The 24,862-nt window shown below is 37.3% G+C and overlaps 1 protein-coding gene across 3 annotated transcripts in view; it reads right to left on the bottom strand.

Annotated features, from left to right (window-relative positions):
• Window positions 1-24,862, bottom strand: part of SpdS (Spermidine Synthase) — a 157,936-nt gene that overhangs the window by 95,255 nt on the left and 37,819 nt on the right. Inside the window, exon 1 of one of the 3 annotated variants that reach the window (XM_076207072.1) lies at window positions 9,224-9,247. The exons of the other annotated variants lie outside the window; for them this stretch is intronic. The gene's annotated coding sequence lies outside the window, so the exon portion shown is untranslated. Of the gene's footprint in view, window positions 1-9,223; window positions 9,248-24,862 lie in introns of those variants that run through there. 3 annotated transcript variants of the gene reach the window in all.

The following is a 24,862-nucleotide window of genomic DNA, read 5'->3' as shown; positions in this document are numbered from 1 at the left end:
TAAGAGAGGAAGAGAGGAGTTTGAATGTATTTACCTAGTTGTATTTACCTAGTTGTATTTTACGGGAAGGGGAGCTATGCTCGTGGGGTCCCGTCTTCATATCTCATTTTATCTAAACTATTTTTAAATTCATGTATTGTTTTTGCACACACCACTTTCTCATCTAACTTGTTCCAACTGTTTATTACTCTGTGAGGAAAGCTGTTCTTTTTCAAGTCTCTTCTATAGCTGTCTTTTTTTATTTTCTTTCCGTGTCCTCTTGTATTTCTGTTATCCCATTTTATCAGATTCTCTCTATCAGTAATTTCTATGCCTTTCATGATTCTGTAAATAGCTATCAAATCTCCTCTCTTCTTTGCTCTAGTGTCTGTAGTTCAAGTTTTTCTAGTCTCTCTTCATATGATAGTTTTGAGAGTGTTGGTGCCAGTTTTGTAATTGCTCTTTGTATTCTTTCAAGTTTTTTTATACATTTTTTTTGTACTTGGTGACCATATCGTTGCTGCATATTCCAATCTTGGTCTTATCAGGGTGATTAGGATTTTCTTCACCATTTCTTCATCCAGGTATGTAAATGCAACTTTGATTGTTCTTATTAAATTATAAGTTTCTCCAAAAATCTTATTTATATGTTTTTCAGGTGACATATTATTCATAACAATGACTCCCAGGTCCTTCTCATTTTCTACTTTTTTTATTCCTTCTTCTCCCAATTTATATGCTCCTGTTATTCTGTTTTTGCTTTTTCCAAATTCCATTATACTACACTTTTTTGTATTGAACTCCATCTCCCACTTCCTACTCCATTCCTATACTATATTTAGATCTCTCTGTAGTGATTCACAATCTTCTTCAGTTTTCACTCTTTTCAGTAGTTTTGCATCATCTGCAAAGAAGCTCATATAGCTTTCTATTCCTTCATCCATATCATTAATATATATAGCAAACATTATTGGGGCCAGAACTGTTCCCTGCGGAACACCGCTTATTACTTCATCCCATTTTGAGTGCTGGTTTCTTATCACTACTCTCATTTTTCTTTCTTGCAAAAAGTCTTCCATCCAATTTAGTAGTTTTCCCTGTATTCCTCCTTCAGTTTCTAATTTCTTAAGCAACTTCTTATGTGGAACTTTGTCAAAAGCATTCTTTAGGTCTAGAAATGCACAGTCCGCCCATCCATCTCTTTCTTGTATTATATCTATTAGCCTTGAATAGAAACATATTAAATTGGTGACGCATGATCGTCCTTGTCTGAATCCAAATTGCCTTGGATTTAACACTTTGTTTATTTCTAAATATTTTACCCATCTACTTTTGATAATTCTTTCACAAATTTTTGCTATTGTACTTGTTAGAGAGACTGGTCTATAGTTTGTAGGTTTTTCTTTATTTCCTCCTTTATATATAGGTACTATATTTGCTTTTTTCCAATCTTCTGGAACTTTTCCTTCTTTCAAGGAACTGTTTAGTATGCTATGTATTTTGTCTGCCAGTTCATTCCTGCATTCTTTCAGAATCCAGTTTGCTGTATCATATGGTCCATGCGATTTTCTGACATCAAGATTACTCAAGTGTGTCAATATTTCATTCTTTGTTACTTCTATTTCTTCCATAGGGGGGACTTTCTCTTTCCATTCAATCTCTTCAGGTTGTATGTTCTCCCTTGTAAACACTGATTTAAAATGTTTGTTCATAATTTCCGCCATTTCTATTTCCTCAGTGTATTCAACTCCCTCTTGTCTTAATTTCTCCAAGTCTTGTTTGTTTTTCAGTTTATTGTTTACATATCTGTAGAATAGTTTTGGTTGCTCTTTACACTTTTCTATGACATCTTTTTCATATTTTCTCTTTTCCTCTCTGCACGTTTGTACATATTCATTTCTATAACCGGTATATATTTTCCATTTTTCAGGTCTTCTGTCTTTTTTCCATCTGGTCCAGGCTTTGTCTCTTTTGTCTTTTAACTCCCTACAACTTTTGTTGTACCAGCATTTTACATATTCTTTTTCTTGTTTTTGTCTTGGGACATACTTTTCCACTCCTTTTTTGTAAATTTTTGTCAAAATATTCCATTTCTCTTCCACTGTTGTTTCTTCTGTGTATATTTCTTCCCAGTTTTCTTGTTGAAAGAATTATCTTATTTTATCAAAGTTTGTTTTTTCATACATCATTCTTCCTTTTCTATATTGCTCATTTCTTTTCATATATTTTTCTTCATTAAGTTCCAGTTCAATCAATATGTGGTCACTTTTACTTATTGGTGTTTTATATTCAATCTTGTCCACTATTCTAGGTTCAGATGTAATTATTAAGTCTAGTCTCGATGGTTCTTCTTCATTTCTATACCTGGTGTTCTCCTGTATCCATTGTGTCATTGTATGGTCAGTAATCATCTCAAGTAGAGCGTTTCCCCATGAGCCGTCTCCACCCTTTACTGTCATTTCTTCCCAGCAGATTTCTTTGCAATTAAAGTCGCCCATTATAACTATTCTTCCTCCATCTTCCATTATTTTATTTAATGTTATCTTTGTGTCCTCTAACATACTTTTATGTTCACTCTCCTCCCATGAGGCTGTTTTCGGAGGCACATAATTTATCACAAATTTTCTGCTCTTTTTATCTCTGTCTTCCACTTCTATCATAATCATCTCTACTGTATTCTTTCCATATATGACACCCTTCACGTTTATATCCTTCTTAGTCAGGAACATAACTCCACCCCTTTGCTTTTTCTCTCTGTTTTTAATCCAATAATTATATGCATCATGTCCTACACTGTTGGGTGGTAGTGGGCCTTTTAATTTTGTTTCTACAATTCCCATTATGTCCGGTTCTATTTCTTTCAAATAATCATTCAGCTCATTCAATCCTGTTATTAATCCATCTATATTTGTGTAAGACACTCTTAGTTTTCTGTCACTTCCATTGTGTTCTCTGTTTCCCTTTTGTTTTTCTCTTGTATGTCGAACTGCCTTAGTTTCATATTCACTACTCTCCAATAGAATCTCTCTTTCTCTGACTCCGTTCTGCTCTCGTTTTTTTTCTTAGCTTCAAGTCTTTTCTGCTTTTCTTCATCTCTTTCCTCTTTATTCATTTCCCTTTTTATATTGTTCACTTATTGCTAGTTTCCCTGTTTTGGATAAGATATTCTCTGCCGTCGTTTGTGACCTGAATTTAATCTTAATTGGTCTGGTCTTATCTGTACTATACTTTCCGAGCCTGAATTTTTCCCCAATTTCCTTCATAATTTCTGGTTCATCTTCCTGAACTAGTTTTAGTAAACTGCTTACTTTTTCATTTTCCTCATTGGTTCTTGAGGTTCTATCTGGGTTATGTTTCTCTTCCATTCCTAATATAATTATACATTTCTTTTTGTCAGCTCTCTTATTATATTCTCCTTCTGTCTCATCACTTTAATAACTGAGTCTTCAGTTTGTTCTCTCATTTGCTGTTTAACTATATCAGTAAATGCAACTTTACTGTTTTCTTTTATCGACTTCCATCCCTCTCTGTTTTCTTTACTATTCCTCTTCAATTCCTCATTCTCCACCTTTACTTCTTTTAACTGTCTTTTCAGGTTTTCTATTTCATCAGTTAAGTTTTTGTTCGCCTTCTCTAGTTCTTCCAATTTTTCTACCCTTTGTAGAATATTGTTAACATGACCAAACCTACGCTCCAAGTCCTCGATCATCTTATCGACCTTCTCTTCTAGTCTTGTGTCCCCCCCACCCTCTTTAAATCCCTGGAAAATATTCTCATCACTTTCTACTGTATTGCTCTTATCTATACTTCTAATCTTTACATTTTTATTAGACATTTCATCGTCGTCGGGGGGCCGTTTGTTTACCTTTCGCCTGTCTGTCTGGGCCAAGTCTACTCCTTCCTCATTTCCCTCATTAATCCCTCCCCTTCTCCTCTTTCCCTACTTTCCTACTACCCCACGAGCAATTTCCCCCCACCCTGTAAATACAATAGGCACTTCTCTTTGCGTTAGGATCCACAATACTTCAATTTTCTTCAGAACGTCTTCTAAGCCGTCCGTTTGTTGAAGTGTGTGTGTGTGTGTGTGTATGTGTTTGAGATGAGGTGCCCAAGAAGTATGATAGGGATTACTAGGCTGGATAGAGTGAGAAATGAGGAGGTGAGGAGGAAAGCAGGGGTGGAAAGGGAGTTGGGAGATAGGGTTGATGAAAGAGTATTAGGATGGTTTGGACACATGGAAAGAATGAGTGAAGATTGGTAAAAGAGGTGTGGAAGGCAGAGGTGGAAGGAGTGAACATGAGGAGTTGACCTAGGATGAGATGGATGGATGGGGTAAAAGGGGCCAATTTAATGAAACGGCCTTGCTGTGGATGTGCTGTGTCTTGTGACAGTTCTTCTGACCCAGGGCAGTCGGCAAGATGCATGGATGACCCATCATCCAGGAGGTGCCAAGATAAGGAGGGAAGAGGGTGGATGGGAATGGAGTATGTTAAGGATGGAATGGGTGAGTGTTTTTTATGCCTTTATTTTTTGTCTACCTCCCTTATAAGGGGGAAAAAGCCTTTGGTATATGTATATATGTACAAATATAACACACTTGACACTTCCCCCCTCATCTACTGCACAATTTACAAATCAGACAAAAAGAAATCCCTTCAGGCCACATCAATTTATCATCAATTCATAACCACCCTCTCCTCACACCTATCTCTTGCCCACTCCCTTCCCTGCTCAAAAGACATACCCTGGTACCCAAAGCCCACTTCACCCAATCCCTCCATCCCATTCTTCTCCTCAAGTTTATTCCATTCACCTCTGACTTCCAGTCTTTTAGCTATTTTCTTCACCCATTCTTTCTATGTATCTAAACCACTGCAGTATTCTTTTAACAAACCTATCTGCTAACTCTCTTCCCATCCCTACCACCTTCTTCATTTCTCATTATGTCTTAGGGGAATGTAAAGTATCATGAGAATTAGGTAACAGGATGAATGGAAAAAGAAGACTGTACAAATGGGTGATTGTGGCCATGATACTGTATGGGGCAGAGACTTGGAAATAATTAAGAAGTATGGTGGGGGTTATGAAGATGACATTTACTTGTTTTCCATATTCTGTAAATGACCTCCACACTTACTCCTCCATTCCTTGCTACATGAAACCATAAATATTCAAAACTCTTCACTTCCTCCAGCCTCTCTCCTTTAAGACTTACCTCCAACTCACTGCCACCCTCATCACTTTCCTTTAGGGTATTGACTGCATGGTAACATGGAACCACTCCTATAGTTATTTTGGGGGCCCTATGGACCTGAGCCACACATCACTCATCTATGTTAGAATTTCAAATCTCTACTAATAAATAAATCTTAATATTTTGGTAATACCCTTCTTTATGCTCTTCCCTTGAACCTGTCCTTTACTACTTTTATGACTCTACCTCTTTCTGATCTCCCCTGTGGGTTTGGAAATGGTATATGAAGGTGGGCAAAGCTCCTCAAAATCCTAGAGATAAAGCTATGTAGAACCCATCATTTCCAGGCTGTCATATGCTTTTTCCAAACCAAAGTATACCACAGACATGCTTTCTGTTAGCAATTGCAGTGTAAATTATCATTTCTGTTTGCACTTGGATGTCTGTAGTGCTGCAGCCAGTTCATAATACTGTTTGAAAAGGTGATACAAGAAAATGGGATTCCAGTTACCATGAGAGTCTGAACAAGGCCATTTTTTCCTAATTCACAGAAGCAAGTTGTAAGTGCGATTGGGCAGTGGTTGTTTGGAGAGTTCTTTCCTAGTTTGGGGAAAGGGATAATGATGGTTTCTCTCCAGTCAGTTGAAAGGGGGGTTTCTCTTTATATTTAGTTGAAGGGATTTAATATAAAGAATGTTACAGTTGGGTGTGGTTTTCATATGTCATACTGTATGTTATCTAAGCCTAGAGTAGTTTCCTTTCTAGTTGGAAAGGGATATGTGCTGCATCTGGGAATGAATAGCTATAGTCTTGGAGGGAGCATGGTGTAAGTTCTGGGGATGGCTGCAATTTGAGGGTAGTCTTTTGGGATATCAATTTGGGTCCAATATGTATGGCTATATGTTAGTGTTTTCACTATTGTTTCGGACATTTTGGCCATTGAACAAAGGAGGAATATGAGGGTGTTTTACCTATAATTTTCCTTTACCGTACTTTTTCCATATTTTAGATAAGAGGGTCTGGGAGGTGATTTTTACAGGTTTATCACAAGTTTCAGCATGTTTGGTACATTATTCTTCAGGTTTGTACTCTTGTTTTTGTAAAGATAATAGGAGTTTTTGAGTGATGGATGTTTTTGGAGATGGCAGAATGCCGTTTTCTTTATTGTGGTGCTATCTAGATTCCACAAAGACTGTACCATTTGTAAAATCCAGGAGAAGAGCTATGTTCATAGAGTTTGATCACTGCATTCCTCATAGTCAGTTTATTGTTCCTTCATCCAAACTATTCCATGAATCAATAATTCCATATGGAAAACTGTACTATCTAATGTCCTTTAATTTTTTTTTTCATGGTTTTTATTTTCCTTTGTGTTCTCACACTAACAAACCCTCTTCATCAAGTATGTCCAGATATATGGCTCCAACTGGAAACCTGTAGCCCCCAGTAGTTGGCAACAGTCCTTGGGCCCTCCCATTTCTTTGGGAAGAAATTTTGGATTAATGTTAATTTTAAATTTGTGTGAGGTGGTTTCTATGTCACCAGCTTACAGTCATAGGAGGATGGGAGTAATCACTGGTTGTCAGTTCTCTTTATGTGAAAAAGTGGAATAAATACAATAGAATATGACATCTTGGGCCCAGTCTGAGGACAGAGTCTGCCCCTCCATAATGTACCTACAGAGAAAGCAAGTGTTTTGAAGATGGGGAGCAGGGACATAATTCAGTCTGATCAGTACCACCATTAGCAGGTAAAGTATATCATTGGTCCTTGACAAAAAATGAAATAGCACAGTGCTAACAGCCAACTCAAAATTGTCTACAAGCTCAAGCTTCACATTATGACTTCACAACAGCAGTTAGGTTCTATAAAAATTGTATGACTTTATATGAAAAATTTGAAGAATGAAAATAGGTTTAGTTTTTCTAAAATGTTACCAGTAATTTGCCACATGTAAATGTTGACACCCTCATTAAATTTTCAAAAATACATACCAAAGGGTTTTCTCACCCTTACAAGGTGATGATCAAGTCAGAGCATATACCTTCCTTACATCCTTCAAAACCTACTCTCCTCTTGTCAATCAAATATTTTGATTGGTAATCAAGTGGGTGGGAGATGGGGGGGGGGGAGTTAGGGAGTGGTTGTATGTGAATATTTTGATCCAGCCTTTTTTTTTTTTTTTTTGCATGTTGGGGTGGAGAGGGGGGTGTTACCAATTAAATGAAGCAACCATGCTGTGGATGTGCTTGTCTTGCTCTATTACTTCTGACCTAGGGTGATGGGCGAAATGCAGTGATGACCCATCATCCATGAGGTGCAAAGATGAGAGGAAGGGAGGGGTGGTGGATGGGAAAGGAATGGGTGGGAGTTGAATTATGCTTTTTGACTTTGGCTACAGGTCTCCCTAGTAAGGGAGAAAGAGCCCTTGGTATATGAATATATGTAACTGATTAAATATACACCATGGGTTTTAACTGTTTTTCTAAGTACTTCAAAATGTCTACACTTATATCCAAAACATTTATAAAATTTGTATGGCAATGTGAAGATTTTTATATGTGTAATCATGATAATCAACAATTGTAATCACTACTGAAACTTTATGTTAACCCTTGAATATAATGATGCACTTGGGAATTTTATTCACCTTGTGGAATCTCACCATAATAAAGGAATTTATAGTATGATTAGCCCTTACGACTTACAGAATATATATGTGTATATATATATATATATATATATATATATATATATATGTGTGTGTGTGTGTATTTACCTAGTTGTATTTTACGGGAAGGGGAGCTATGCTCGTGGGGTCCCGTCTTCATTTCTCATTTTATCTAAACAATTTTTAATGTGTGTGTGCGTGTGTGTATTTCCATCATTACAACAATCTCATCACCTAAGTGTCATTGAACTGACACACAAACTGGCATACTTTTTTATGAAAATGGAAATGCTAAAATAAAATAATTCATTAACATCTAAAAGTATACCCTTTACTAATTTACTGCACTCATTATTCAATTCTAGCTGCTGCCAAGCTATTTTATTCATCATTAATGCAATTCAGATGGTGAACCAGGTTCTGATATGACAAATCCAAATCATTATATTTACCGCACCCTCAAGAGCGATATGGTATTTTCACCGTGTTACTACTTGGGTATATGGAAGGTCATGCTGTATTTCACTGCCATGAATATGCTCGGTTTAACTTAGATTAATTTTGGTTATGTTAGACTGTGTTAAATTATGATAAATTTTCTCAAATAATGACTGATTTCTAAAGTATAAATGCTGACCTAACACGGCATCTGAGCTATGTCTATGTTGTTGCCAGGTAAACTGCACGTTTTTTATATTTCCGGCAAATTTTCAGCCATACACCGTCATAGTAAAAGCAATAATATAGGCCATAGTCCAGGCTAAAAATCAGTTAAACGAAACTTAAATTGAACCCAACGTTTTAAGAAAAAAAGAAAAGAAGCACTGCACCGGTCTACGCTTCATGACATTACCTGGGAGGCTCTCAGTGTGTAAACAGACACGGTAATGAATTTTCGTGCGGTGAAAATAGCATAGCTTTGGACAAATTAATTCATTAGACATTAGATACAGGTCGAATGGGCTTCCAAAGTTGCTGACCTAGGAGCACCCCACCTCGGCAAGTGTTCACACAACCGGGGGTATAAACATGACTATATGAAATTCTCTACTTGAGAAACATTATAAAAATATTCACAATCACCTTATTCTGACATGTTTTCCAAATTAAATGTTTTCTAAACATCCCAAAACACCTCCCAATTTCAGAATTCCTACTTTTATTTGGCACCACCCATAGCTTGTTTATACCTGTAATTGTCATTCTGTCAACGCTGCCGATTTCGAACAAGACATTTAGTCGCATTTTGGCACAATTATATGAGGCTGTAACCCCCATATATTAAATATCGAAGAATCATATCTGATTTTTACATATTCATAAAACGTATTAGGAAATTAAGGTTTCCAATACGTCAAAAATAAAACAAAATACATTACTGTGTGATATAAGTAACGCCATATACTACAATCTTGTAAACCTAGCACTCTTATGAGTTATGATAAGTTTTGAACTCTGAAGTCTGATACCGAAGTTTGCTGGTATGGCGACAGAAAGCTTTCGGTCTATTACGAGGTCGGATGCGAAGGAAAAATATAACAAATAGAAACATAATTTTTGTTTTGGTGAAATTAAACTACTACCGTATTATATTCAATTGTTCGGCCTATAACTTATTCACTTCATTGACAACTCGTTTGGCAAAAATGTAATTGTTACTCTACGTCCTATTAGCTTCACAATAATTTCTCGTCTTGTTGATATTTAATATGAGACTACTTTCAAGTTTTATGTTATCAGTTCCCGTTATATATATACATACACACACACACACACACATATATATATATATATATATATATATATATATATATATATGTGTGTGTGTGTGTGTGTGTGTGTGTGTGTGTGTGTGTGTGTGTGTGTATTCACCTCGGATCTGCTGCAGTCTCTGTCGAGACAGCCAGACACCACCCTACGGCAGTGAGCTCAGAGCTCCTTATTAGCCGATCTCTGGGTAGGTCTGAGACCACTCACACACCACACACCGGGACAGCAAGGACACAACTCCTTGACTAACGTCCCGTACCTACTCACTGCTAGGTGAACAGGGGCTACACGTGAAAGGAGACAAACCCAACTTATCTCCGCCAGACCGGGGAATCGAACCCCGGTTCTCTGGCTTGTGAGGCCAGTGCTTTACCAATCCGCCACCGAGCAGTTGTGTATTTACCTAGTTGTATTTTACAGGAAGGGGAGCTATGCTCGTGGGGTCCCGTCTTCATATCTCATTTTATCTAAACTATTTTTAAATTCGTGTATTGTTTTTGCACACACCACTTTCTCATCTAACTTGTTCCAACTGTGAGGAAAGCTGTGAGGAAAGCTGTTCTTTTTCAAGTCTCTTCTATAGCTGTCTTTTTTTATTTTCTTTCCGTGTCCTCTTGTATTTCTGCCATCCCATTTTATCAGATTCTCTCTATCAGTAATTTCTATGCCTTTCATGATTCTGTAAATAGCTATCAAATCTCCTCTCTCTCTTCTTTGCTCTGGTGTCTGTAGTTCAAGTTTTTCTAGTCTCTCTTCATATGATAGTTTTGAGAGTGTTGGTGCCAGTTTTGTAATTGCTCTTTGTATTCTTTCAAGTTTTTTTTATACATTTTTTTGTACTTGGTGACCATATCGTTGCTGCATATTCCAATCTTGGTCTTATCAGGGTGATTAGGATTTTCTTCACCATTTCTTCATCCAGGTATGTAAATGCAACCTTGATTGTTCTTACCAAATTATAAGTTTCTCCAAAAATCTTATTTATATGTTTCTCAGGTGACATATTATTCATAACAATGACTCCCAGGTCCTTCTCATTTTCTACTTTTTTTATTCCTTCTTCTCCCAATTTATATGCTCCTGTTATTCTGTTTTTGCTTTTTCCAAATTCCATTATACTACACTTTTTTGTATTGAACTCCATCTCCCACTTCCTACTCCATTCCTGTACTATATTTAGGTCTCTCTGTAGTGATTCACAATCTTCTTCAGTTTTCACTCTTTTCAGTAGTTTTGCATCATCTGCAAAGAAGCTCATATAGCTTTCAATTCCTTCATCCATATCATTAATATATATAGCAAACATTATTGGGGCCAGAACTGTTCCCTGCGGAACACCGCTTATTACTTCATCCCATTTTGAGTGCTGGTTTCTTATCACTACTCTCATTTTTCTTTCTTGCAAAAAGTCTTCCATCCAATTTAGTAGTTTTCCCTGTATTCCTCCTTCAGTTTCTAATTTCTTAAGCAACTTCTTATGTGGAACTTTGTCAAAAGCTTTCTTTAGGTCTAGAAATGCACAGTCCGCCCATCCATCTCTTTCTTGTATTATATCTATTAGCCTTGAATAGAAACATATTAAATTGGTGACGCATGATCGTCCTTGTCTGAATCCAAATTGCCTTGGATTTGACACTTTGTTTTTTTTTCTAAATATTTTACCCATCTACTTTTGATAATTCTTTCACAAATTTTTGCTATTGTACTTGTTAGAGAGACTGGTCTATAGTTTGTAGGTTCTTCTTTATTTCCTCCTTTATAAATAGGTACTATATTTGCTTTTTTCCAATCTTCTGGAACTTTTCCTTCTTTCAAGGAACTGTTTAGTATGCTATGTATTTTGTCTGCCAGTTCATTCCTGCATTCTTTCAGAATCCAGTTTGCTATATCATCTGGTCCATGCGATTTTCTGACATCAAGATTACTCAAGTGTTTCAATATTTCATTCTTTGTTACTTCTATTTCTTCCATAGGGGGGACTTTCTCTTTCCATTCAATCTCTTCAGGTTGTATGTTCTCCCTTGTAAACACTGATTTAAAATGTTTGTTCATAATTTCCGCCATTTCTATTTCCTCAGTGTATTCAACTCCCTCTTGTCTTAATTTCTCCAAGTCTTGTTTGTTTTCCAGTTTATTGTTTACAAATCTGTAGAATAGTTTTGGTTTATCTTTACACGTTTCTATGACATCTTTTTCATATTTTCTCTTTTCCTCTCTGCACGTTTGTACATATTCATTTCTATAACCGGTATATATTTTCCATTTTTCAGGTCTTCTGTCTTTTTTCCATCTGGTCCAGGCTTTGTCTCTTTTGTCTTTTAACTCCCTACAACTTTTGTTGTACCAGCATTTTACATATTCTTTTTCTTGTTTTTGTCTTGGGACATACTTTTCCACTCCTTTTTTGTAAATTTTTGTCAAAATATTCCATTTCTCTTCCACTGTTGTTTCTTCTGTGTATATTTCTTCCCAGTTTTCTTGTTGAAAGAATTCTCTTATTTTATCAAAGTTTGTTTTTTCATACATCATTCTTCCTTTTCTATATTGCTCATTTCTTTTCATATATTTTTCTTCATTAAGTTCCAGTTCAATCTATACGTGGTCACTTTTACTTATTGGTGTTTTATATTCAATCTTGTCCACTATTCTAGGTTCAGATGTAATTATTAAGTCTAGTCTCGATGGTTCTTCTTCATTTCTATACCTGGTGTTCTCCTGTATCCATTGTGTCATTGTATGGTCAGTAATCATCTCAAGTAGAGCGTTTCCCCATGAGCCGTCTCCACCCTTTACTGTCATTTCTTCCCAGCAGATTTCTTTGCAATTAAAGTCGCCCATTATAACTATTCTTCCTCCATCTTCCATTATTTTATTTAATGTTATCTTTGTGTCCTCTAACATACTTTTATGTTCACTCTCCTCCCATGAGGCTGTTTTCGGAGGCACATAATTTATCACAAATTTTCTGCTCTTTTTATCTCTGTCTTCCACTTCTATCATAATCATCTCTACTGTATTCTTTCCATATATGACACCCTTCACGTTTATATCCTTCTTAGTCAGGAACATAACTCCACCCCTTTGCTTTTTCTCTCTGTTTTTAATCCAATAATTATATGCATCATGTCCTACACTGTTGGGTGGTAGTGGGCCTTTTAATTTTGTTTCTACAATTCCCATTATGTCCGGTTCTATTTCTTTCAAATAATCATTCAGCTCATTCAATCCTGTTATTAATCCATCTATATTTGTGTAAGACACTCTTAGTTTTCTGTCACTTCCATTGTGTTCTCTGTTTCCCTTTTGTTTTTCTCTTGTATGTCGAACTGCCTTAGTTTCATATTCACTACTCTCCAATAGAATCTCTCTTTCTCTGACTCCGTTCTGCTCTCGTTTTTTTTCTTAGCTTCAAGTCTTTTCTGCTTTTCTTCATCTCTTTCCTCTTTATTCATTTCCCTTTTTATCCATACCTTTTCATATTGTTCACTTATTGCTAGTTTCCCTGTTTTGGATAAGATATTCTCTGCCGTCGTTTGTGACCTGAATTTAATCTTAATTGGTCTGGTCTTATCTGTACTATACTTTCCGAGCCTGAATTTTTCCCCAATTTCCTTCATAATTTCTGGTTCATCTTCCTGAACTAATTTTAGTAAACTGCTTACTTTTTCATTTTCCTCATTGGTTCTTGAGGTTCTATCTGGGTTATGTTTCTCTTCCATTCCTAATATAATTATACATTTCTTTTTGTCAGCTAAGTCTCTTATTATATTCTCCTTCTGTCTCATCACTTTAATAACTGAGTCTTCAGTTTGTTCTCTCATTTGCTGTTTAATTATATCAGTAAATGCAATTTTACTGTTTTCTTTTATCGACTTCCATCCCTCTCTGTTTTCTTTACTATTCCTCTTCAATTCCTCATTCTCCACCTTTACTTCTTTTAACTGTCTTTTCAGGTTTTCTATTTCATCAGTTAAGTTTTTGTTCGCCTTCTCTAGTTCTTCCAATTTTTCTACCCTTTGTAGAATATTGTTAACATGACCGAACCTACGCTCCAAGTCCTCGATCATCTTATCGACCTTCTCTTCTTGTCTTGTCAGTCGGGGGGGTTGGGGGGTTTGTGTCCCCCCCACCCTCTTTAAATCCCTGGAAAATATTCTCATCACTTTCTACTGTATTGCTCTTATCTATACTTCTAATCTTTACATTTTTATTAGACATTTCATCGTCGTCGGGGGGCCGTTTGTTTACCTTTCGCCTGTCTGTCTGGGCCAAGTCTACTCCTTCCTCATTTCTCTCATTAATCCCTCCCCTTCTCCTCTTTCCCTACTTTCCTACTACCCCACGAGCAATTTCCCCCCACCCTGTAAATACAATAGGCACTTCTCTTTGCGTTGGGATCCACAATACTTCAATTTTCTTCAGAACGTCTTCTAAGCCGTCCGTTCGTTGAAGTGTGTGTGTGTGTATGTATTCACTTGGTCTTTGGATCACGTGTTGGACTCATGATCGACAGCTATTTCCCTCCTGGAAGAGAGCTCAGAGCTCGTAGGTCCGATCTATGGGTAATGCTATGACCAAGATCTAAATAAACAGGTCAGACCGTTTGAATTATTGTGCGCAGCTTCTGACGTCATTAGGCTGGGTCCGTTTTCTCTTTGTGAAACACTGAAGAAAACTGTGAAACGCCAAGGAAGACAGGAACTACAATATTTTATATATTATGTATATATATATATATATATATATTATATCATATATATTATAAATCATATATATTATATATTCATATATATAGACAGGAACTATAATATTTTATATATATTTATATATATATATATTCTATATAATATTTGTCAGAATATAACTAATTGCGTGGAGCGGTGCGAGCGAAGGCAACAACATACCCGAACGACGCACCAGCTTCAACTGACAGCTATAGGACCCGCGAACCCCACTTTGAACAGCCAGGTGACATTCACGGGCCCGCTGCGCCAGCTCCCTCGAAATTCGGTCGGAAGTGGTTAGACCTGTTATTCCTTAGATCTTGGCTATGACCTTGCACACACACACACACACAACTCCCGCCCACGAGAGTCAGAGTAACGACCCGAGGCACAGCGATACCGAAATAATTTCGCCCCTGGGCAGGATTCGAACGTACTGGGAGCACTTCTCCTTCCAAGTTCAGCGCTCTACCAACTGTGTGTGTGTATTCACTTGGTCTTTGGATCACGTGTTGGACTCATGATCGACAGCTATTTCCCTCCTGAAAGAGAGCTCAGAGCTCGTAGGTCCGATCTATGGGTAATGCTATGACCTTGCACACACACACACACACCCAACTCCCCGCCCACGAGAGTCAGAGTAACGACCCGAGACACAGCGATACCGAAATAATTTCGGCCCTGGGCAGGATTCGAACTGGGTGCTGGGAGCACTTCTGCTTCCCAGTTCAGCGCTCTACCAACTATGCCACCGAGTGTGTGTGTGTGTGTGTGTGTGTGTGTGTGTGTGTGTGTGTGTGTGTGTGTGTGTGTGTGTTTGTGTGTGTGTGTGTGAGAGAGAGAGAAATTCACTAGTGACAGCGACATTAATCTGATAATATTTATGACAGTCGCATGTAGGACTCGAGCCTACTGCTCAGCTATCGGTCAGATAAGCGTGCAGTGCCTTAACCGTCTCCCCCACAGAGGCTTCAAAAGCCTTGTAACCCGGAATCTTTCAATTTCCCGAGGATAGGAAAGATCTGCGACCCCAATTCCCATTTTACACGAAACCCAAACCCACTCGTGGGAGGGGGTAAGGACCGGAACAAATCCCTTTCACACTTCGCCATTGTAACTATGAGAGAAATTCGCTTGTGACAGCGACATTAATCTGATAATCTTTATGACAGTCGCATGTAGGACTAGAACCTACTGCTCAGCTATTGGTAAGATAACCGTACAGTGGGTAAGGACCGTACAGTGCCTTAGCTGAGCAGTAGGTTCGAGTCCTACGTGCGACTGTTATGGAAATTATCAGATTAATGTTGCTGTCACTAGCGAATTTCTCTCGTAGTTACAAGGGTGAAGCATGAAAGGGATTTGTTCCGGTCCTAACCACCTCCCACGAGTGGGTTTGGGTCTTGTGTAGAATAAGAATTGGGGTCGCAGATTAGAGATCTTTCCTATCCTCTGGAATTGGGAAGATTCCGGGTTACAAAACATTTGAACCCTCTGCGGCTGAGAGGGTTAATGCACTGTACGGTTATCTTACGATAGCTGAGCAGTAGGCTCGAGTCCTACATGCGACTGTCATAAAATTATCATATATATATATATATATATATATATATATATATATATATATATATATGTGTGTGTGTGTGTGTGTGTGTGTGTGTGTGTGTGTGTTTACCTAGTTGTATTTTACGGGAAGGGGAGCTATGCTCGTGGGGTCCCGTCTTCATATCTCATTTTAACTAAACTATTTTTAAATTCATGTATTGCTTTTGCACACACCACTTTCTCATCTAACTTGTTCCAACTGTCTATTACTCTGTGAGGGAAGCTGTTCTTTTTCACATATCTTCTATAGCTGTCTTTCTTGATTTTCTTTCCGTGCCCTCTTGTATTTCTATCATCCTATTTTATCAGATTCTCTCTATCAATCATTTCTATGCCTTTCATGATTCTGTAAATAGCTATCAAATCTCCTCTCTCTCTTCTTTGCTCTAGTGTCTGTAGTTCAAGTTTTGCTAGTCTCTCTTCATATGATAGTTTTGAGAGTGTTGGTGCCAATTTTGTAATTGCTTTTTGTTTCTTTCAAGTTTTTTATACATTTTTTGTACTTGGTGACCACATCGTTGCTGCAGATTCCAATCTTGGTCTTATCAGAGTGATTAGAATTTTCTTCACCATTTCTTCATCCAGGTATGTAAATGCCACTTTAATTGTTCTTATTAAATTATAAGTTTCTCCAAATATCTTATTTATATGTTTCTCAGGTGACATATTATTCATAACAATGACTCCCAGGTCCTTCTCATTTTCTACTTTTTTTATTCCTTCTTCTCCCAATTTATATGCTCCTGTTATTCTGTTTTTGCTTTTTCCAAATTCCATTATACTACACTTTTTAGTGTTGAACTCCATCTCCCACTTCCTACTCCATTCCCATACTTTATTTAGATCACTCTGTAGTGACTCACAATCTTCTTCCGTGTTCACTTTTTGTGTATTTACCTAGTTGTATTTACCTAGTTGTATTTTACGGGAAGGGGAGCTATGCTCGTGATGTCCCGTCTTCATATTTCATTTTACCTAAACTATTTTTAAATTCATGTATTGTTTTTGCACACACCACTTTCTCATCTAACTTGTTACAAACGTCTATTATTCTGTGAGGAAAGCTGTTTTTTTCACATCTCTTCTATAGCTGTCTTTCTTGATTTTCTTTCCGTGTCCTCTTGTATTTCTATTAACCCATTTTATCAGATTCTCTCTATCAATAATTTCTATGCCTTTCATGATTCTGTAAATAGCTATCAAATCTCCTCTCTCTCTTCTTTGCTCTAGTGTCTGTAGTTCAAGTTTTGCTAGTCTCTCTTCATATGATAGTTTTGAGAGTGTTGGTGCCAATTTTGTAATTGCTCTTTGTATTCTTTCAAGTTTTTTTTATACATTTTTTTGTACTTGGTGACCACATCGTTGCTGCAGATTCCAATCTTGGTCTTATCAGGGTGATTAGAATTTTCTTCACCATTTCTTCATCCAGGTATGTGAATGCCACTTTGATTGTTCTTATTAAATTATAAGTTTCTCCAAAAATCTTATTTATATGTTTCTCAGGTGACATATTATTCATAACAATGACTCCCAGGTCCTTCTCATTTTCTACTTTTTTTTATTCCTTCTTCTCCCAATTTATATGATCCTATTATTCTGTTTTTGCTTTTTCCAAATTCCATTATACTACACTTTTTAGTGTTGAACTCCATCTCCCACTTCCTACTCCATTCCCATACTTTATTTAGATCACTCTGTAGTGACTCACAATCTTCTTATGTGTTCACTTTTTTTAATAGTTTTGCATCATCTGCAAAGAAGCTCATATAACTTTCAACTTCTTCATCCATATCATTAATATATATAGCAAACATTATTGGGGCCAGAACTGTTCCTTGTGGAACACCGCTTCTTACGTCATCCCATCTTGAGTGCTTGTCTCTTATCACTACTCTCATTTTTCTTTCTAGCAAAAAGTCTTCCATCCATTTAAGCAGTTTGACCTGTATTCCTCCTTCAGTTTCTAATTTCTTAAGCAACTTCTTATGTGGTACTTTGTCAAAGGCTTTTTTTTAGGTCTAGAAATGCACAATCAGCCCATCCATCTCTTGTATTATATCTATTAGCCTTGAATAGAAACATATTAAATTAGTGACGCATGATCGTCCTTGTCAAAATCCAAATTGTCTTGGATTAAGCACGCTGTTTATTTCTAAATATTTTACCCATCTACTTTTGATCATTCTTTCACAAATTTTTGCTATTGTACTTGTTAGAGAGACTGGTCTATAGTTGGTAGGGTCTTCTTTATTACCTCCTTTATATATAGGTACTATATTTGTTTTTTTCCAATCTTCTGGAACTTTTCCTTCTTCCAAGGAACTATTTATTATGCTATGTATTTTGTCTGCCAGTTCATTTCTGCATTCTTTCAAAATCCAGTTTGCTATTTCATCTGGTCCATGCGATTTTCTAACATCAAGATTACTCAAGTGTTTCAATATTTCATTCTTTGTTACTTCTATTTCTTTCATGGGGGGACTTTCTCTTTCCATTCGATCTCTTCCGGTTGTATGTTCTCCCTTGTAAACACTGATTTAAAATGCTTGTTCATAATTTCCGCCATTTCTATTTCCTTTGTGTATTCAACTCCTCCTTGTCTTAATTTCTCCAAGTCTTGTTTGTTTTTCAGTTTGTTGTTTACAAATCTGTAGAATAGTTTTGGTTGATCTTTACATTTTTCTATGACATCTTGTTCATATTTTCTCTTTTCCTCTCTGCACGCTTATACATATTCATTTCTATAACAAGTATATATTTTCCATTTTCAGGTCTTTTGTCTTTCTTCCATCTGGTCCAAGCTTTGTCTCTTTTGTCTTTTAACTCCCTACAACTTTTGTTGTACCAGCACTTTACATATTCTTTTTCTTGTTTTTGTCTTGGGACATACTTTTCCACTCCTTTTTTTTCATAATTTTTTGTCAAAATATTCCATTTCTCTTCTACTGTTGTATCTTCTTTGTGTATTCTTTCCCAGTTTTCATTTTGAAAGAATCCTCTTATTTTATAAAAAAAAAAATTCATACATCAATCTTCCTTTTCTATGTTGTTCATTTCTTTTCATGTATTTTTTCTCATTTAGTTCTAGTTCTATCAATATGTGGTTACTTTTACTTATTGGTGCCTGGTATTCTATCTTTTCCACTATTTCAGGTTCTGATGTGATTGTTAGGTCTAGTCTCGATGGTTCTTCTTCATTTCTATACCTAGTGTTCTCTTGAATCCATTGTGTCATTGTGTGGTCAATAATCATCTCAAGTAGAACATTTCCCCATGAATCTTCTCCACCCTTTACGGTCATCTCTTCCCAGCAGATTTCTTTGCAATTAAAGTCGCCCATCATAACTATTCTTCCTCCATCTTCCATTATCTTGTTTAGTGTTATTCTTGTGTCTTCTAACATAATTTTATGTTCACTCTCTTCCCACGAGGCTGTTTTTGGGGGCACGTAGTTTATTACAAACTTTCTGCTCTTCTTATCTCTGTCTTCTACTTCTATCATAATCATCTCTACTCTATTCTTTCCATATGTGACACTCTTCACGTTTATATCCTTCTTAGTCAGGAACATAACTCCACCCCCTTGTTTTATCTCTCTGTTTCTAATCCAATAATTATATGCATTGTGTCCTCTGCTGTTGGGTGGTAGTGGACCTTTTAATTTTGTCTCAACAATTCCCATTATGTCCGGTTCTTTTTCCTTCAGATACTCGTTCAGTTCATTCAGTCCTGTTATTAATCCATCTATATTTGTGTAGGATACTCTTAACTTTCCGTTATTTCCATTGTATTCTCTGTTTCTTTTTTGTTTCTCTCTGTTATGGTCCATTTCTTCAATTTCATATTCACTACTCTCCAATAGAATTCTTGTTTTTCTGACTCCGTTCTGGTCTCGTTTTTTCTTTAGCTTCTTTCCTTTTCATTTTTTCTTCCTCTGTTTCCTCTTTATTCATTTCTCTTTTTATCCATACCTTTTTATATTGTTCACTTGCTGCTAGTTTCCCTGTTTTTGCTAAGATATTCTCTGCTGTTGTTTGTGATCTGAATTTAATCTTAATTGGTCTGGTCTTATCTGTACTATACTTTCCGAGCCTGAACTTCTCTTCAATTTGTTTCATTATTTCAGGTTCATCTTCCTGAGTTAATTCTAGTAATCTGCTTACTTTTTCATTTTCCTCATTGATTCTTGTGGTTCTATCTGGGTTATGTTTCTCTTCCATTCCTAATATAATTATACATTTCTTTTTATCTGCTAAGTCTCATACAATATTCTCCTTCTGTCTCATCACTTTGATAACTGAGTCTTCAGTTTGTTCTTTCATTTGCTGTTTAATTATATCAGTAAATGCAACTTTACTATTTTCCTGTATCTTCCACCCCTGAGCCTCTTTTGCTATTTCCTCTTTATTGTCTTTATTGTTCCTTTTTAATTCTTCATTCTCCTCTTTTACTTCTCTTAACTGTCTTTTTAGTTCTTCTATTTCATCAGTTAAGTTTTTGTTCGCCTTCTCTAGTTCTTCCAATCTTTCAACCCTTTCCGCATTTTTTGACATTCTACCGAACCTAATCTCCCAATGTTCGGTCATTTGTTCAAGTTTTTCCTCCAGTTTTACCAGTCGGGGGAGGTTGGTATCCGCCGCCCCCTCATTAAATCCATGGAAATTATTATCCTCACCTTCTATTGTGCTGCTCTTATCTATGTTTCTAATATTTACATTTTTGTTAGTCCCTTCATCGTCACTAAATTGCTCTAGCCCGCGCTTGTTTACATGGCGTCTGCCTGCCTGGACCAAGTCCTCTCCTTCCTCATTTCCTTCCATTTCCCTCGGTAATCCTTCCCCTTCTCCCTTTTCCTCACTTTCCCACTACACCACGAGCAAACCCCTTCCCTGTAAATACAATAGGTACTTCCTATGCGTTGAGATCCACGAATATTTCACTTTTTCTTCAGGACGTCAATCCTCGCCGTCCGTCTGACGTAAGTGTGTGTGTGTGTGTGTGTGTGTGTGTGTGTGTGTGTGTGTGTGTGTGTGTGTGTGTGTGTGTGTGTGTGTGTGTGTGTGTGTGTAAGCGGAGTAGGAAACACAAGAGTCTTAGTCTTGAGTTTATTCCTGACTAGTTTCGCAAGTATGTTTTTTTCAAAGGAATGACAGGAATCTTCGTCTTCAGTTTATTCCTGACTAGTTTCGTAGGTATGCTTTTTCAAAAAGCATACCTGTGATACTAGTCAGGAATAAACTCAGGACTAAGACTCCTGAGTTTCCTACTCCGCTTACGTCAACCTATCAGAATGTCTCAACAATATATATATATATATATATATATATATATATATATATATATATATATATATATATATATCAGTCGTGGGCGTTGCGATAAGTAAAGCGATAATATCGCTTTAACCGGAAAATTTTATCGCTTATATTTATCGCTTTCAAATTTCCCGCGATAAATCCAGCGATAAAGTAGAAGACGAAAAACCGTTACGGCAGGAAGTTACAGGCTCATTGTTACGCGGCAAACAGATATGGTGTTTTAAGTGTAAAAAAGAGGTTTTTAAATGCATAAGTAGCAAAAATAGAGTATTTTTGGATTTACCGCAGGATTTATCGCTTACCGCTTATCACTTTAAGGTATCTTGGAAATTTATCGCTTTATCGTTATAGGACTAATTTATCGCTTTATCATTATCGCTTTATCGCAAAATTTATCGCTGCCCACCACTGATATATATATATATATATATATATATATATATTTATATAATATATATATATATATATAAATCGTTAGTTCGTCCACATTTGGAATATGTTGTATCTGCATGGTCACCGAATCTCATTAAAGACATTGACAGACTGGAAAAAGTAGAACGGCGAGCCACATAACTGGTTCCAAATATCAGAAATAAATCATACGAAAATTGGCTTAAGATGTATAAACATATTTTCCCTAAAGAAAGCGTAGACTCAGAGGTGATTTGATGCAAATCTTTTAGATTCCAAAGGGAACTGACAACATCAAAAGTGACCAAATTTTCACATTGAATGAGAATCAGACAAGAAATAATGGTCTCAATCATTTAGATAAATACCTAAGTAAGATGCTGTAATTATTATAATTTATGTTATATTATTTGTTTTTGTTTTGTTATAATTTGTCTGTCTGATTTTCATTTATTATTAGTTATGTCAATTTATTATCATTTACTATTTACCTATTTGTTTGTTATTCAACTATACCAATGCATTTATTTATCATGCTTTGCCTTTGTAATCCTTTGTAATATGTATATATATGTGTGTGTGTGTGTGTGTGTGTGTGTGTGTGTGTGTGTGTGTGTGTGTGTGTGTGTGTGTGTGTGTGTGTGTGTATTCACCTTGGTCTTTGGATCACGTGCTGGACTCATGATCGATAGCTATTTCCCTCCCGGAAGAGAGCTCATAGCTCGTATGACCGATCTACGGGTAATGCTGTGACCTTACACGCACACACACACCCAACTCCCGCCCACGAGAGTTGGAGTAACGACTCGAAGCGCAGCGATACTGAAATTGTTTCAGCCCTAGGCAGGATTCGAACCCGGATCGCCGTAGTGACAGTCGGGGACTCTACCAACCGCGACACCGAGTCGTGTGTGTGTGTGTGTGTGTGTGTGTGTGTGTGTGTGTGTGTGTGTGTGTGTGTGTGTGTGTGTGTGTGTGATTCATCTTGGTCTTTTCGATCACGTGTTGGACTCGTGATCGACAGCTGTTTCCCTCCCGGAAGAGAGCTCAGAGCTCGTATGACCGATCTAAGTAATGCTGTGATCTTACACGCACACACACACCCAACTCCCCGCCCACGAGAGCTGGAGTAACGACTCGAAGCGCAGCGATACTGAAATAATTTCAGCCCTGGGCAAGATTCGAACCCAGACCGCCGTAGTGACAGTCGGGGACTCTACCAACCCGCCACCGTGTGTGTGTGTGTGTATTCACTTGGTCTTTGGATCACGTGTTGGACTCGTGATCGACAGCTATTTCCCTCCCGGAAGAGAGCTCAGAGCTCGTAGGTCCGATCTATGGGTAATGCTATGACCTTTCACACACACACACACCCACGAGAGTCAGAGTAACGACCCGAAGCGCAGCAGTACCGAAATAATTTCGGCCCTGGGCAGGATTCGAACCAATAGCTGCGGGCCACTTTCGTGGCAGCTCAGCGCTCTACCAACTGCGCCACCGAGTCGTGTGTGTGTGTGTGTGTGTGTGTGTGTGTGTGTGTGTGTGTGTGTGTGTGTGTGTGTGTGTGTGTGTGTGTGATTCATCTTGGTCTTTGGATCACGTGTTGGATTCGTGATCGACAGCTATTTCCCTCCCGGAAGAGAGCTCAGAGCTCGTATGACCGATCTATGGGTAATGCTATGACCTTACACGCACACACACGCCCAACTCCCTGTCCACGAGAGTTGGAGTAACGACTCGAAGCGCAGTGATACTAAAATAATTTCAGCCCTGGGCAGGATTCGAACCAGGTACCGCCATACTGACAGCCTGGGACTCTACCAACCGCGTCACCGAGTGTGAGTGTGTGTGTGTGTCTGTGTGTGTGTGTGTGTGTGTGTGTGTGTGTGTGTGTGTGTGTGTGTGTGTGTGTGTGTGTGTGTGTGTGTGTGTGTGTGTGTGTGTGTGTGTGTGTGTGTGTGCTTTACCTAGTTGTATTTATGTAATTGTATCTTACGGGAAAGGTGGCTATGCTTGTGGTGTCCGTCTTTGTACCTCGCGGTGTCTAGTTTCCTCAATTCGTGTACAGTTTTTGGACACACTATTATTTCGTCCAGTTTGTTCCAAATATCCACCGCTCTGTGTGGAATTTTTTTTTTTTTTTTTTTTTTAGGTTTATTCTATAACTGCCCTTTATGAGTTTTTTCATGCCCCCTTGTATTTCTGTTATCCCAATTTAGAAAGTCCTCTCTATCAAGGACTTCCATGCCTTTCATAATTCTGTAGCTGGTTAGCAGGTCATCTCTCTCTATTCTTTGTTCTAGATTCGGTAAATTCAATTTTGACAATCTCTCCTCATATGACAAGTTTGAAAGTGCTGGGGCCATCTTCGTAGTTACTCTCTGGATTCTTTCAATCTTCTTTATATTCTTTTTGATACTGGGTAACCAAAGTGTCGCAGCATACTCCAGTCTAGGCCTTATTGGTGACACTAGTGTTTTTTTTTTTTTTTTTTTTTTTTTTTTTTTTTTTTTTTTTTTTTTTTTTTTTTTAATCTGTGGAACATGTCATTTGTGATGATTTCTCCAAAGACTTTTTGAAATTCCACTTTCTTTACTTCCCTTATTCCAATTTTATATTATTTTTTTCCGAACTCCATTATGCTACATTTCTTGATGTTGAAGTTTATTTCCTACTTCTGACTCCATTTCCACACTTTGTTTAGGTCTCTCTCTCTGCAGTGATTCACAATCCTTTTCTGTATTCACTTTCCTCGGCAATTTAGCGTCGTCTGCAAAGAAGCTCAAGTAACATGCCACATTTTCATCCATGTCATTTACATAAATAGGAAACATTATTGGAGCCAATACTGATCCCTGTGGAACTCCGCTAATCACCTCCTCCCAAGCTGAACTCTTTTCTATGAGCACTATCCTCATTTTCCTTCCATGCAAAAAATCCTCAATCCAGTTTAGCAATTTACCTTGTATCCATCCGTTTTCCATTTTTAGAATATTTTTTTTTTATGTGGCACTTTGTCGAAGGCTTTTTGTAAGTCTAGGAAAGCACAACCAGCCCATCCATCTCTTTCTTGTATTATATCTATTATTCTTGAGTAGAAACAGATTAAGTTTGTGGCACATGATCTTCCCTGTTTGAATCCAAATTATCTCGGATTTGTTATATTGTTTTCTTCCAGGTATTTTATCCA

The sequence above is a fragment of the Oratosquilla oratoria genome, chromosome 23, assembly GCF_046742065.1.
Source record: "Oratosquilla oratoria isolate Oo_2021 chromosome 23, ASM4674206v1, whole genome shotgun sequence".
Lineage (NCBI taxonomy): Eukaryota > Metazoa > Arthropoda > Malacostraca > Stomatopoda > Squillidae > Oratosquilla > Oratosquilla oratoria.
The sequence above is the reverse complement of the archived record's forward strand: the minus strand, read 5'-3'. Positions and strand labels throughout refer to the sequence as shown.